At 37.9% G+C, this 14,292-nt stretch overlaps 1 protein-coding gene and 1 pseudogene across 3 annotated transcripts in view; one reads left to right on the top strand and one right to left on the bottom strand.

The window, feature by feature from the left end:
• Positions 1-14,292, top strand: part of EXOC6B (exocyst complex component 6B) — a 711,196-nt gene that overhangs the window by 107,571 nt on the left and 589,333 nt on the right. The window lies entirely within an intron of this gene.
• Positions 11,641-12,365, bottom strand: LOC309833784 (dnaJ homolog subfamily A member 1-like; annotated as a pseudogene). Its single transcript has one exon. The product of its transcript is annotated as a dnaJ homolog subfamily A member 1-like (transcript).

Raw genomic sequence — 14,292 nt, 5'->3', positions numbered from 1 at the left:
ACCACATTTATATCTCTATCTTTCAGTGCTTACTTTCTGCTTCTACAAGTTTAGGAGCCCAAGGGTTGTTTTAAGGTTCTGAACAAAGTTTTATTTAGTCCAGATTTGTGGGGTTTTGACATTACAGTTAACTCAAAACTTAGTAGACCTCTGATCTGTCTCTTTCCAATAGGTTCTATATAGATACCATACCCACTGTTCTTTTCTAAATATAATTTTCAGGAATGATTTTTTTTCTTCTTCCCTGTTTGGGGAGGTAGTAGAGTTGGGGGAGCATAACCCTTGCCTCATGTCTCTTTCTTACTTAGGCCCTACTTGGAGGCTATATGAAATAACGGGTAAGAAAACCATACCTGAATCTAATTTTTGCCTCAGGATTAAGTCACTTTGTTCAAGAAGGTCTTCTTTGGACTTAATTGCTCAAAATTTACCATCTTTTTCTTTTACTATTTGGGATCTATATGTGTTCAGCTTTCTAACCCTCTGAGGCCCAAGTTTCTGGCCTTGTGCTATTCCCTGTAATTTCAGTTTTCAAAGTAGGAAATTCTGTGCTCATCGTTTTTGTGTAAAACCTTGGTAAAAGCAGAAAGCAAATGCCAGTATACACTATAACTCTCTCTCTACATTCACATATAGAGCTACAGACCCAATAGACATGCGGTGTGCCTTTTCATTTATTACAGGTTCCAGTTTTGCCAGTTGTTTTGCCACAATATCACAGGGCTTTTCAGGCCTTTGACTTGCTAAATATATATTCTTGTGGCCTACTGCCTGACCTCTAAACTGATGTCATTTATTTTAGGTTTTTTTGTTATGGCAACACCATTCTTCCAATGCCAGTGCCTGTTTCTTTAAATAACGATGCCTGTTGTAATAGCTAAGCTCTAAAATCTCACCGTAGAAATTTTATTTTTCGCTCATGTGACGTCCAAAATGGATGTTCCTGGTTGGGTATCTCTTCTTTAAGTGACTGTGAAGGGATCCAGGACTCTTCCAACTTGTGGCTCTATCAAGTACTTCAACATGTGGCTTTCAATGTTACAGCAGTAGAGAAAAAAGTAAATAATGCCTGGAGATTTTTTTTTTTAATTGACCAGGCTTGTAAGTGATACATATGACTGCTGCCAACATTACATCAGCAGAAGCTCATACACTGCAAGCGAGGATTAGAAATATAGTCTATCTGTGTGACCAGGAGAAAGAGGAAATACGTTTGGTGAATACCTAGCTAGTCTGCTACAACCTGCTATTACAGAGCTTAGAAAAATACACATTTCCGTGTCTCTTGTCTGTTTTTCTTCACAATTTCATCTCTTTGACATTTCTCCCCCATATGTTTGCTTTCTAATTTACTAATCCAGTTTTTAGCATTGTCTATGCCACTATTCAGAACTTTATCATCATCATCAGTTTTAGTTCAGCAACTGCAGTTTTGGCCTTAAAAATGTGTTCTTTTCCTTAAAAAAAATTCTAAGTGGCCTTTAGAATCATACAAGAAAACAGATTTGAAAATATCACTTAATATTGATAGTTGGTCTGGGAGCTTCTGGAAATTATGTAAATGATTGTGCTTTTTCTTGGTGGACATCTCCCGTTTTCTTCTTCCACTTAGCCTATCCTGAGTTGCTGCATTGACCCATGGGTGGGGCTTTGTCCTTAGTACAATGAAATGATGGAGGCAGTTGGTAGATTGGCTTATCTTTGGGATATACCAGTTAAACTACCAGAAGGACTCCACCCTAATTAGGGTTTAATGAGCAAATTTGGCTCCAGACTTTTACCTGAGATTATAATCTCAAACTGCTAGTTGTCCAATTTTATAAAGAGATATGATGCAAAAAATACTATTTGAGGATGATGCAAAAATACTGTTTGAGGATGACCTGAAGGATATGTAGTTTATACATTTCTCTGTATTCCAACTATTATATTGTCTCTGGATAAAGCTTTATCTGTAGGAAGCTTTTTGCTTTGATTACATGTGGGAGGCAGAATTCTAAGATGGTCCCCAGGATTCCTGCCCCCTGGTCTGTGCATCCTGTAAAATCCTCTCCCTTGAGCGTGTGAACCTAATATGTAAGGTGAGAACCTTTAAAAGAGGGTCTAGAGGTCAGATATAAAGTTAGAGAGATTAAAAACTGCAGCAGATGCTTTACTATTGGTCTTGAAGAAACAGAATGCCATGCTTTGGAGGGGGCCACACGGCAGGGAACTGTAGGCAGCCTTGAGTTGCTGAGAGCTATCCCCAGCCGACAGTCAGCAAGAAAATGGGGACCTGAGTTCTACAACCACAAGGAACTGGATTCTGCCAACAATATGAGTGAACTTAGAAGACTGTGAGCTCCAGATGAAACCACAGACCTGACTGACATCATGATTTCAGCCTGTCAAGACCCTGAGCAGAAGGCCCAGCAAAAACATGTTGAACTCCTGACCCATGGAAACTTAGATAATAATTGTGTGTAGTTTCAAGTCACTAAGTTTATAGTAGTATGTTACACAGCAGTAGAAAACTAATACTCTCTGTTACTTTGGTCTTGAATAGAATTACTTTTTACTAAACTGTACATTTTTATTTTAATTTTGCCTTTGGGTCTAGGAAACAATGGTATAGTCAGTCTGGTTTAAAAGGTGTCAAGCTAGAAGTTTCTGAGTCTTTCACTTGTCTTCCAATATACAATACCTGGGAAGCTGCAGAAAAGTAAGAAAAATGTATAAGTATGAAAACTAGGATAGAAGTTCAATCATATAGCAGAATCTGAGGAGGAATTTAAAAATTGTCCATTCTACTGTGTATTACCATATCGAATTTTAAGTCAAGCGGTCTTATTTTACAAAAAAAAACGTTTCATGTTCCTGTATATATCTTTTTAACATGGTATTGTAATGAAAGCATTTAATGGACTCACCTATGAGTCTGCCATGGGAAGTAGAGCCATAGTTAAAGCAAGTAGAAAAACCCTCCCTTTTATCCTATTCCATTTTCTGTGTTGATATTCTTACAGTGTGCTTCCAAAATACTGTGTATGTCTTATTTTTGAATAATCAACTTAGCTTGAACTGTTTTATAAAAAATGTCTAAAGTAGTTCTTCGTTAATTGTCTGCTGTTTTTTAGTTCTCCTTTTGAAATTGATTTCTGTAATTCACTTGTTATGGAATTGATTTGTGCAGGAGGGAAGTTCTGTATTTGTTATTTTGGTTAGTTTGCCTTAGGCTTTGTGGGACTAAATAACATTTGTAAGGTAAACATTCTTGGCTAGGTTGATTTCTATGTGGGGCCCTTTAACAAAGGGAAGGATTTACTTACTTTTAAAATTCTAACTTGGCTTTGCCAAATTATATAGGTTATATGACTGATGCTTAGAAAAGGAACTGCTTGCTTATAAAAGAAATGGAAGGCTCCCCAGGCATTCTTCCTTTAGTAACTAGTTTTAAAGAAACTGCTCCTTGGGTGAGATTAACTGTCACCGTGGTTCTTTCAGCCCTTGACTTTCTTTGATTAAGTCTTGACTAGAGCAAAATGTGTTGTTTTATTTATTGTGTAGAACATCTTTGACTTAGATCAGGCATAGTACTACCAACTGAGTTCACATAGGCCATGCAATGACTGCCAAGTAAAAGCATTATTGCTGTTGAAATCTCTTTTGCGCTGGATGCTATGCAAAACTTCCACAGAATATGGCCTTTGGAGTCAAAGAAGTTGGTGCTCACTTGGTTTGGTGTTCCTGGATTTACTTTTTCTTTTCTTTTCTTCTTGATTTTGGTATTTTTGTGTTTGTACTAATTATTTATTTATTTTTTTTTGGTGGTACACGGGCCTCTCACTGCTGTGGCCTCTCCCGCCGCGGAGCACAGGCTCCGGATGCGCAGGTCCAGCGGCCATGGCCCACAGGCCCAGCCGCCCCGCGGCATGTGGGACCCTCCCGGACCGGGGCACGAACCCGTGTCCCCTGCACCGGCAAGCGGACTCCCAACCACTGCGCCACCAGGGAAGCCCTGTACTAATTCTTGCTCCTTATTCTTTGATGATATGGATGGCCTGCGGGTAAGGTGGGGGAATGTGAGAGCTGTGTTATATGGGATTCTTGAAGTAGGCAACAATCAGAGTAGCTTATGATAGATAGTACAATTTTAGAATCTGAGCTTATGATAGATAGTACAATTTTAGAATCTGAGCTTATGATAGTACAATTTTAGAATCTGAGCTTATGACAGATAGTACAATTTTAGAATCTGAAGAGGATAGTAGGGATTTAGTTTACTGTTCAGTAATATGATAGTTAACAGAATAGACTTTGGAGTTTGGATTAAACTCCTAGATTTGTCATTTGCTAGCTGTATGACAGTGGGCAAGTTACTAAACATCACAGTCTTCACAACTGTACAGTTGGAATTTTTAATCTTCTTTGAAAAGATGTGGAAATATTTAGGGAAATCAAGTACTTAGCTTAGTCCCAGGCTTATAATACATGTTAAATTAAAAGAAAGAAAAAAAAAGAACCATCCTAGATGAATGGTGAACGTAAATAGATTCTAAGAGTATGGAGAAGGAGAAGATTAAAATTAGAGTTAAACTTGATGATTGAACTACTTTTAATTTTATTCCTAAAATTCAATTTTCGGTGACAATTTTCAGCCTTGAATTAGATCTCATTTTTAATCAGTTTTTTTCTCCTTACCATAAAAATTATTTCTATTGTATACACTTCTAAAATATTTTGAACCTGAGTTCAGTTAAAAAGATGACAATTAAATTTAAAAGATCAATGACCCTTGATTCATGTTGAGTGAAAGAAGAAAGAGAATTTATTCCTTAAATCTAATTTGATGGCAATATTACAGTTTGCTTTTGAGTTTTCTTCAGGATAAAAAGGAAACTATATGGTGTGTGTATATATAATAAACATATTATTTATTTGCTTTGGCTAAGCAAAGCATACCAGCTTATCAGGAGAAATTTCCTTGTTATTAAATTTTAAGAGAAAATTGTCATATGGGTTCTCAGTATAATTTGTGAACATGGATTTTTAGTGTGCTCATCCTAAAATAGATCATTACTTTAGAGGAACAGCAGCTATTGCAATACTTACACCATCTCCCACAAATATACTACATATATGCATATATATATATATATGTTTCAGTTATTTTAAGATTAAATTCTTTTGAGAATATTCCTTTTACTGAGCCTTGGCTTGTACTAGAAAGCAGTAATACTTAATTTAAAACAATATGGTATCATAAGAATAAACTGCTGAGTAGAACAGAATACAAGTTCAGAAATTGACCCAAATGTATAGTATAAGAATTTAATAAGTGATAAAGGTAGTGTTATACAAGAGGCATAGACACACACACATCAGTATTATGCCATATAGGTATAAAGTAACTTTTCCTCAGTAAACCTTATAGGCAGAAAGGTCAGAACAGTGCCTGAGAATACCATCTTCCTGTCATTTTGTGGAGGGACCTGATGGGTTCAACTTTGCTGTATAAACAGTGGGACATGCCTCAGGAGAAGGACCCTGCTCTTGTAATATTGATAGGGAAGCTGGGAGAAGGGCAAGAACATCTAGTCAATATGTACTAGGTGGATCCTTGCTGGTCAGAGAAATGACTTGGCTAGGGGAATTCTATCAATGCCTCTTAGATTAGCTAAAGAGACTTAGTATTCTTCAGATGAGCTGACTCAGTCTATTGAGTTAGTAACTAGTTTTACCAGTTCATTGCTAAGCTTTGAGAATGGGGAAGGTAGAGAGCCACTAGGGCCCTCCAAGGTAGCATCTCATGGCACTAGGGAATGCTGTTAGCATGACTGCTGCTTTACTTATCTGTCTTCCCAACCAGTTTATGGTCTCTGTAAGGACAGAGGTATGTTTTTTACCTTTATATCTTCAGCACCTTGCTAGCATAGTGCTTGGTCATAGTAGATAGTTAATAAATCAATTAATTACTCTTGTGTATTTAATTAAATTTAATGTACCTACACCTTAACATTTTTCAGGAAAAGCCATCCTTTTTTTTAATATTCTAAGGTATATCCGCTTATTCCAATTATATTCTTAAGTATATGAAAACATTAAAATTGCACTTTGAATGGATTTTGAAACTATCTGAAAATACTGTGGAGGTACTAAGAAGTGATCAAATTAACTTCTTGTTAAAGATAGTGGGTCGAACACATATATTTCTATCTTCCACCTCTCCAAACTCATAAAAACAACAGCTAAGGGAATTTTTTTAAAAAACACGAGCTCCCAAACATAAAGACTCTAGGAGAGCAGGTGATAGCAACATTTTTTGGAAATTGGAAAGTAAAAAGATGTGTGATAATTGTCCTAACATATCCAAGAAAACTCAGTCCTAAACCAGTAGTAGAAGAAAATGAGAACAACCCAATTTTTAGTGTTTTGCAGAACCCCTATGTTTAAGAAATTGCTGGCATCAGGGAAAGGGGGTAAAATTGATGGCCAAACAGGAAGATTGGTTGAATGTCTATTTCAGAACCAGTTAGACATCTCGATTCCTTACCCAGCTTTTTCCTATCAGTTAACTACCTGATCTCAACTCTAGCTGAAGATCAGAGAACAATAGACACAAACTGAAAACAGTGAAAGTTTATATACTAAATACTGAGATTTATCCTAAATCTCACAGCCCTCTTTTCTGATTTGGTTCCCAGAACCAGGCTTATACCCTTCAGGTGTGAGATTGGAAGATAATCTGAATACTCTGAATAATATGATTAGCCCAAGAGAAGTATCCTAAAGATATGTCCACTGAGTAGTCCCTAATAAAAAGGGCAAGTCAGATCACTTTGAAGGCCACAGTAGACTAGACTGATGTACATTCAGTCAGCTTTTTAGTTTCCCAATTTAAAATTTGAGCAGATGGCTAAGGATCAGCAGATATTTGAGAAAAGATTCTAACATGAAAGTAGAGTCAGAACAAACACATACAAAGAAGCAACTTGGAGAAGATAGGGACTATGCAAGAAGAGGAAAACCTAAAAGGCAAAAAAACCCAAACTATCGTCAGTAGCATTAGAAAGATAATAGAAAATAAATTACATGTAAAAAGCAAGATCAGAATGCTGCATAAAAGGAGAAGTGCAGAGAACAAAAAGAATTTTAGAAATTAAAAATATGATAGCAGAAAACACTTAAAGGAGGGTTTGGAAAATAAAGTTAAAAATACATTCCAGAGAGAAGAGTAAAAAGAAAAAGAGATAGAACATGGGAAATAGAAAAGATATAAGAATATTAAGGGGCAGTCTAGGCGATCCAGCATTTGAATACTAAGCATTTTAGAAAAATAAAGCAAAAATGAAGGGAAGGAATTCATCACAGAAATAATATGGGAAAATTTCCTAAAATTCTAAGACATGAACATGCAGATTAAAGGACCCACCAAGTATCCAACAAAAGGCATGAAAAGAGGCTTATATAAAGGCATATTGTGAATTTTCAGAAGCCAGAGGTCAAAGTGAAAATCCTAAATGTCTTTAGAGGTTAAAAACAATATCTTATATGGCTTGGCTATGTATTGCATTTATACAGTTATAATAATTAAATGCTAAAAGTTAATATAGGTAATTAATCCATTGGTTTATCTCTGTTGTAGAGGGATATGTGAATGGGCACTGCACAGATATTTGGTGCTGGTGTGTTAAGAATGTGAAAGAGGGCTTCCCTGGTGGTACAGTGGTTGAGAGTCCGCCTGCCGATGCAGGGGATGCGGGTTCGTGCCCCTGTCCGGGAAGATCCCACATGCCGCGGAGCGGCTAGGCCCGTGAGCCATGGCCGCTGAGCCTGCGTGTCCGGAGCCTGTGCTCCGCAACGGGAGAGGCCACAACAGTGAGAGGCCCGCGTACCGCAAAAAAAAAAGGAATGTGAAAGAGACCTTAAACCCCCGTCTTCCATGGTGGAAAGTCAATAGATAATGCTTAGAACTAAAAAACCCCACAATAACCAAAAGGCAGAAACAATCCTAGTGTCCATTGATGGATGGATAAACAAAATGTGGTATATACATATAATGGAATATTTTTTAGCCTTAAAAAAGGAAATTTGGACACATGCTACAACATGAATGAATCTTGAAGACATTATGCTAAGTGAAATAAGCCAGGCATGAAAGGACAAATATTGTATAGTTCCACTTATCTGAGGTTCTGAAGTAGTCAAATTCATAAAGACAGAAGGTAGAATGATGGTTTCCAGGGGCTAGCAGTAAAAGGGATGAGGAGTTAATGTTTAATGGGTACAGAGTTTTGGTTGGGGAAGATGAAGAAGTTCTGAAGATGGGTGGTGGTGATGGTTGTCCAACAAGGTGAATGTACCTAATGGCACAGAACTGTACAGTTAAAAATGGTTAAAATGGAAAATTTTATGTCATAAATTTTACCACAATTAAAAAAACCTACAGAAATAAGCAGTAGCACACATAAGCATGGTATGTAGAGATAAAGATGTAAGCATCAAAAGAGTGGTTGCTTCTGGGGAGCAGGATTTGGGGAGAAAGAGGAGAGGAGGAAACGGTTGTTTCTCATAATAAACTCTTTATGTATAACTTAACTATGCATAGTTTTGCATGTATAACTTAGGGAAGATATATTGAACACACACAAAAAGAAAAGAAACTTAAGTCAGATTAGGTGTATGTGTATAACATGGGATTTGTTGGTGGACTGGATATGAGGTAGTAAATGTTCCAACTCTCAGGGTACAGAGGAAGCGTTCCCTTATTTAAGGGACTATTTATACCTATCTATGGCATTATTGATTTTCTTTTCTGTTTTATGTGGGTAATTGAGGAGTCTCCAGTCTTCAGATTCATAGCTGTAACAAGGTGGGAAAGGAATTATTTGTTAGTTGTAACTTAAACTGAGGTCCATTCAAATCTCTGTTGTATTGTGTGCCTTATTAAAGAAGTGAACAGATAAATTTGATTTAATAGGCAACAAAGCAAATTAAAAAAAATAATATAAAAATCTTGAAAGTGATGATAAAGGTTGCAAATTTGTGATAACCAGAATGTTCTCTTTCCCTTGCCTTGAATTCTTAAGTTAAATATTTACCATTGTTCAGAAGAGAATATGAGTTCTTCAATACCTTCCTTTGGTTGCAAAATGTCACACTACCTCACCCCTGCCACTGTTGCAGGTTCACACTCATTTCATACTTGGGCATGTGTTCTGGTGAGTGAGTAGTCCCTGTGCTGCTGCAGGAGAAGATGGGGAAAGAGGGAGTTAAAAGAGCAGTGAAGGAAAGTAGTGCTGATAGGCTAGCTTACATATAATTTGACTTGGCCTCAGAGTTTTGTGGGAGAGAGCCAGTGTTAACTTTCTGTTAAATTTACAATAAAGGAAAATGACCTACACTATGAAGTTTTTCTTCGGTAGTTCGTACAATAACTGAACTTCATTCCGTTACAATATTCCTGGGATTTCCTGCAGCCTCCAAGTATCATGAAAAATTGTACCACACTAATGTGGAAATGAAATTCAGGTCACTGAACTCAACTTTTTTTTTTTTTTTTTTTGCGGTATGCAGGCCTCTCACTGTTGTGGCCTCTCCCGTTGCGGAGCACAGGCTCCGGCCGCGCAGGCTCAGCGGCCATGGCTCACGGGCCCAGCCGCTCCGTGGCATGTGGGATCTTCCCAGACCGGGGCACAAACCTGCGTCCCCTGCATCGGCAGGCGGACTCTCAACCACCGCGCCACCAGGGAAGCCCCCTGAACTCACTTTTGACTTGAACTTGAGACCAGCACTTTCAATCTAACTTATCAGGTGGAAATGAATTGATCTTATTGACATAAATAAGATGCTACCTGTTTGTGTTTTTATTATATAATTTAGCCTCTGAAATATGCAATGATATGAAAGGTTATTTAAAATGATGCCTTAAATATAATATGTAAATATACAGCCTAAGTGCTGTTAAATATTACTGTACAGGGGGCCAAGAACAACCACTTTATTGTCTTTATTATCAGATTAAGTTTATTATTATTTTTTAAAAAGCCTTTATTTTCAAATTTTATTTATTTATTTATTTTTGGTTGCGTTGGGTCTTTGTTGCTGCGCGCGGGCTTTCTCTAGTTGGGGTGAGCGGGCTTCTCATTGCGGTGGCTTCTCTAGTTGCGGAGCAGGGCTCCAGGCATGTGGGCTTCAGTAGTTGTGGTGCGTGGGCTCAGCAGTTGTGGTTTGCGGGCTCTAGAGCGCAGGCTCAGTAGTTGCGGCGCATGGGCTTAGTTGTTCCGTGGCATGTGGGATCTTCCTAGACCAGGGCTTGAACCCGTGTCCCCTGTATTGGCAGGCAGATTCTTAACCACTGCACCACCAGGGAAGCCCCAAGCCTTTATTTATTTGCTTATTTATTTTTGGCCGCACAGCGCAGCTTGCCCGGGCCCTTGGCAGTAGAAGCACGGAGTCCTAACCACTGGACCACCAGGGAATTCCCATTATCAGATGAAGTTTAGATCTGTTCAGACACAGCCTCTCTCTGCCTTTCTAAATGATGAATGGAAGCAAGATGTATTTTCATCTCATTGGAATGAACTATTAAAGTTTATGTTTAATAGGTAGTGATCTCTCACTACAGGTCTGAACGAACTAGTATTCTTTCTTTTTTTTTGCTTTGTAATCAGTATATTAAGGAGACATTCATACATTTCAAGAATTGCTTAATTCTGATATCCAGATTTAAGCTTGTGAGAATATGACTTTAAACATACAATTAAAGCTATTCATAGTTTGCTATACTACCAACATTAAATTACAGTTTCTTTGGAGCATAAGTTAAATGGTTTAAAGTAAGCCTGTAATATACCTGCAAAACACCTTCCTAACTCATACATGCAAGTTACTTCTTCATGTAAAGGTCTTATCACTCCAGCCTCTAAGTTACCCTGCTCCAGAAGTCACTACTCTTAAGGCTTACTGTGGTCCAAAGAGAAGGAAAAAAAAAAAAGTAACCAGGACCAATAACTAGATATATTAAAAAAAGATGGCCCAGCAGAAGGGAATGCAGTTCAACAAATGCAAGCCCTCAAGAAGCAGCATGTTATATGATAAACCCCTTCTTTAGAAAGGTATCATTTCTATCACTGATACCACAGGCTAAATTAAATTATATAGCATGCCATCTTCAAGTAACAGTTGAGGCAATAGAATAAAGGCAGAGGCATCACAATGAATCCCACTTAATACCACTGTACAGACCAACACTTCTCTACAAATTCTCTGACTGCCAGTTAAATCCAGTTTTAACTTCATAGCTGAACAATTAAGGGTCATACACTGAAGTCAATACATATACCTGGCATTTCAGTCTAAGCTATTCCATGTACATAGCTGAAATCAGTTACAAAGTATGGCCTAACAAATGCTAGGGGAAATTTTTTAAAGTAGTTTTTACAAGTATTCAACTTATCTTGCACACTGAAGTCATCATACATACAGGGCAAAGTCAGCGCTTTTATATTTGAGTTTATTCTTCATTTAACTTTTAAAACACTACTATAGTTGAATATTAAAACAAACAATAGCAAGTAGTGAGCATATTATGATTATAGTTCTTCACTCAATCACTACTGCAAATAAAATGCCAGCAGTGAGTGTTATTCACTGGCCCCATTAGGAGGTCTGACACTGAACACCACCCTGAGGATGATGTTCATCATCCTCATATGCTTCTCCATTGTAGTGGCACTGTCTTTCCTGATTTGGATCAAAGTCCACTAGTTCTGCCTGGTCCATTTCATCAGTCTCTTCCACTTCCTTCCTCTCAGGTTGGAGTTTTTCCAGCAAAGAGAGTTTATCAGGGGAGAGAAAGCCATTCTCAGGAAAGTTTACCTTAAATTCATTGATGATGCGACCCTTTTAATGTGGTCTACGATAAATTGGCATGCCTTCATTTAGCACACACTTGATATCTCCACACTCGACAGTCTGACCTGGATGAGAAGTGATGACTGTGGTGCGGTTGTCAAGAGTAGATATTGGCTTTTGGAAGCCACACAATGCCTCAACCAGCTGTATGTCCATACACATGAGAAGGTCTTCTCCTCGTCGAGTAAAAACAGCATGGTCCTCCTGATCTAAAATGATGATAATATCTCCTGGCTCCAGTCCTGGTTCTTGGTGTCTCCTTCACCGTGGAATGTTATCTTCTGGTCATCTTTCATGCCTTTGTTAATGTGAACTTCTAGAATTTTCTTCTCTCAAACTACCTTCCCTCCATTGCAGCTTTTACATCTATCTTTAGGACTGATCTGCTCCCCATGGCCCTGGCACTCCATGCAGACAGACTGAATTTGCTGGACCATTCCAGGTCCTATTTGATGAATTCTTATTTGCATTCCAGTACCTCGGCAATTGAGACAGCACTTTACTGCTCCTTTCTTAGCATCTCGGCCTTCACATTTGTCACAAATCACATTCTTTTGCAGATCTAGTTTTCTTTTTGCACCATAAATCTTCTAAGGTTACTGTGAGTTGATGCACAACATTTTTACCTCTCCTTTCTCTTTGCATCCTGCCTCTTCCTCCAAAAAACATATCAAAGATGTCCATGGGGGAGCCCAAACCACCACCTGCTCCACCTTCTTTAATTGCCTGTTCTCCTCCTTTGTCATATAATTCCCTTTGCATCAGAGAGCACTTCGAAAGCTTAAGAAATCTGTTTAAACTTCTCTCCTGCATTTGGATTCTTATCAGGGTGGTACTTCAAGGCCAGTTTCCTGTAAGCCTTTTTCAGTTCTTCTTGGGTGGCATTGGGTTTGACCCCCAAAACATCATAAGTGGTTTCTTTCACCGTTTTCTACAGTCGGTGAGATGAGTGGGTCAGTGGGCCGGTGCCGGCGTGGGGGAGCGGGAAGGAGCGCGTTGTGGTGCGCAGCTCGGGCAGCCGCCACTCCTCCGCCTTTTCGAGGAGCGTACTATCTTACTCTGCTTGTGTATGGATGATGTTTTCTCAAGTCAGATATAACAACTGCATGATTGAAATATGGAATAGATATTTTAAAACAAAGGCTTGCTTCTCTTTTACTTGCATCTCTTTATATGGTTGGGGTCCCCCTCTCCATTTCCTTTCCTTTTTCTTCTCTTATTTTTTCTCTATTTCTCTCTCTTTTTTTTTTTTCTCTCTCTCTTTCTCTTTCTCTGTTTGCCTCTCTCTTAGTTCTAGAAATCCTGCTTGTAAGACCTGAGAATTCAGCTTCATCTTGAGCAGCCTTACATGCTGACCACCCCAACTGAGAATCTTTATTTTAAAAAGTCAACCATGATATAAGATCTGAAACCATAATAAAGTTTGAGAATCGTGGTATTTGCTCTCTATTATGTGTATGTTTAGCTGTGTGGATAATGGTTCTTTGGTCTAAAGAACAGTTCCAAGTTTGACATTTTTAAAGGGTTTAAATTCAAGGATAAGAACTCATCAGTTCTGGTTCTTCCCAGATCTCAGATTTTCTTGATGTTCTGATATGCTTTCACTATTAATTCTAATTAGATTCTAATATCTAATCTTATATTAACACAGTGAATGTACAAAGCAAACAAGGACACTAAAGACATGTTTTAAAATGGTTGTTAAGTCTTGCATATTTTTACTTAAATGTGATTAATCCTTGGGCCCTGCCTACAGATAGTAATTTATTCTACTGTTTGAACTGCATCTTAAATTTGGCGAATGCTTTCTCACATTTCGTGCTTCTTTACCCCAAGTTTAGATCTGTTTAATATCATTTTATAAAATAGATCTCATAGAGATCTGGTCATTTGGTCATTTCAACTGTCTTTTATTTTTTAATGCTTTCATTGGGCTAGCAGGGATCATTAATACCCAAGAAAATTGGTCTCATGTAATTGACTATAAAAATTACTGTAACGTTTTATAAGTAGGAGAATTATGAGTTATAAAATGTTATAATCAAAGAGGTATTAGCACCAATCAAAGCTACTTTTACTTTAAAAAGGTTGAGTTTGACTATATTGGTTATAAGAACACTTCGAGATAGTGGTCTTAGAATGTAGACCCTTAAATGGGAGAAAGGAGACTGGATCCATTGCTGACTCTCTCAAGGACCATAGGCATTTACTTATTATCAACTTGGCTTGCACTAATTGCAGACTAGGAGAGGTGGTGCCTTACCTTATCTTTGTCATGCAGTTATAGTGATAATAGAGAATACAGAGCAGCAGTCAACTCTCTTTGTAATAATTTTTAGAGAAAATTAGCTCATATCCATTCCTAGTCAAGTCTTTCTTGTAGAAAATTTCTTTTGT

The sequence above is a fragment of the Grampus griseus genome, assembly GCF_964374135.1.
Source record: "Grampus griseus genome assembly, chromosome: 15".
Classification (NCBI taxonomy): domain Eukaryota; kingdom Metazoa; phylum Chordata; class Mammalia; order Artiodactyla; family Delphinidae; genus Grampus; species Grampus griseus.
This window is presented reverse-complemented; position numbering and strand designations above follow the sequence as displayed.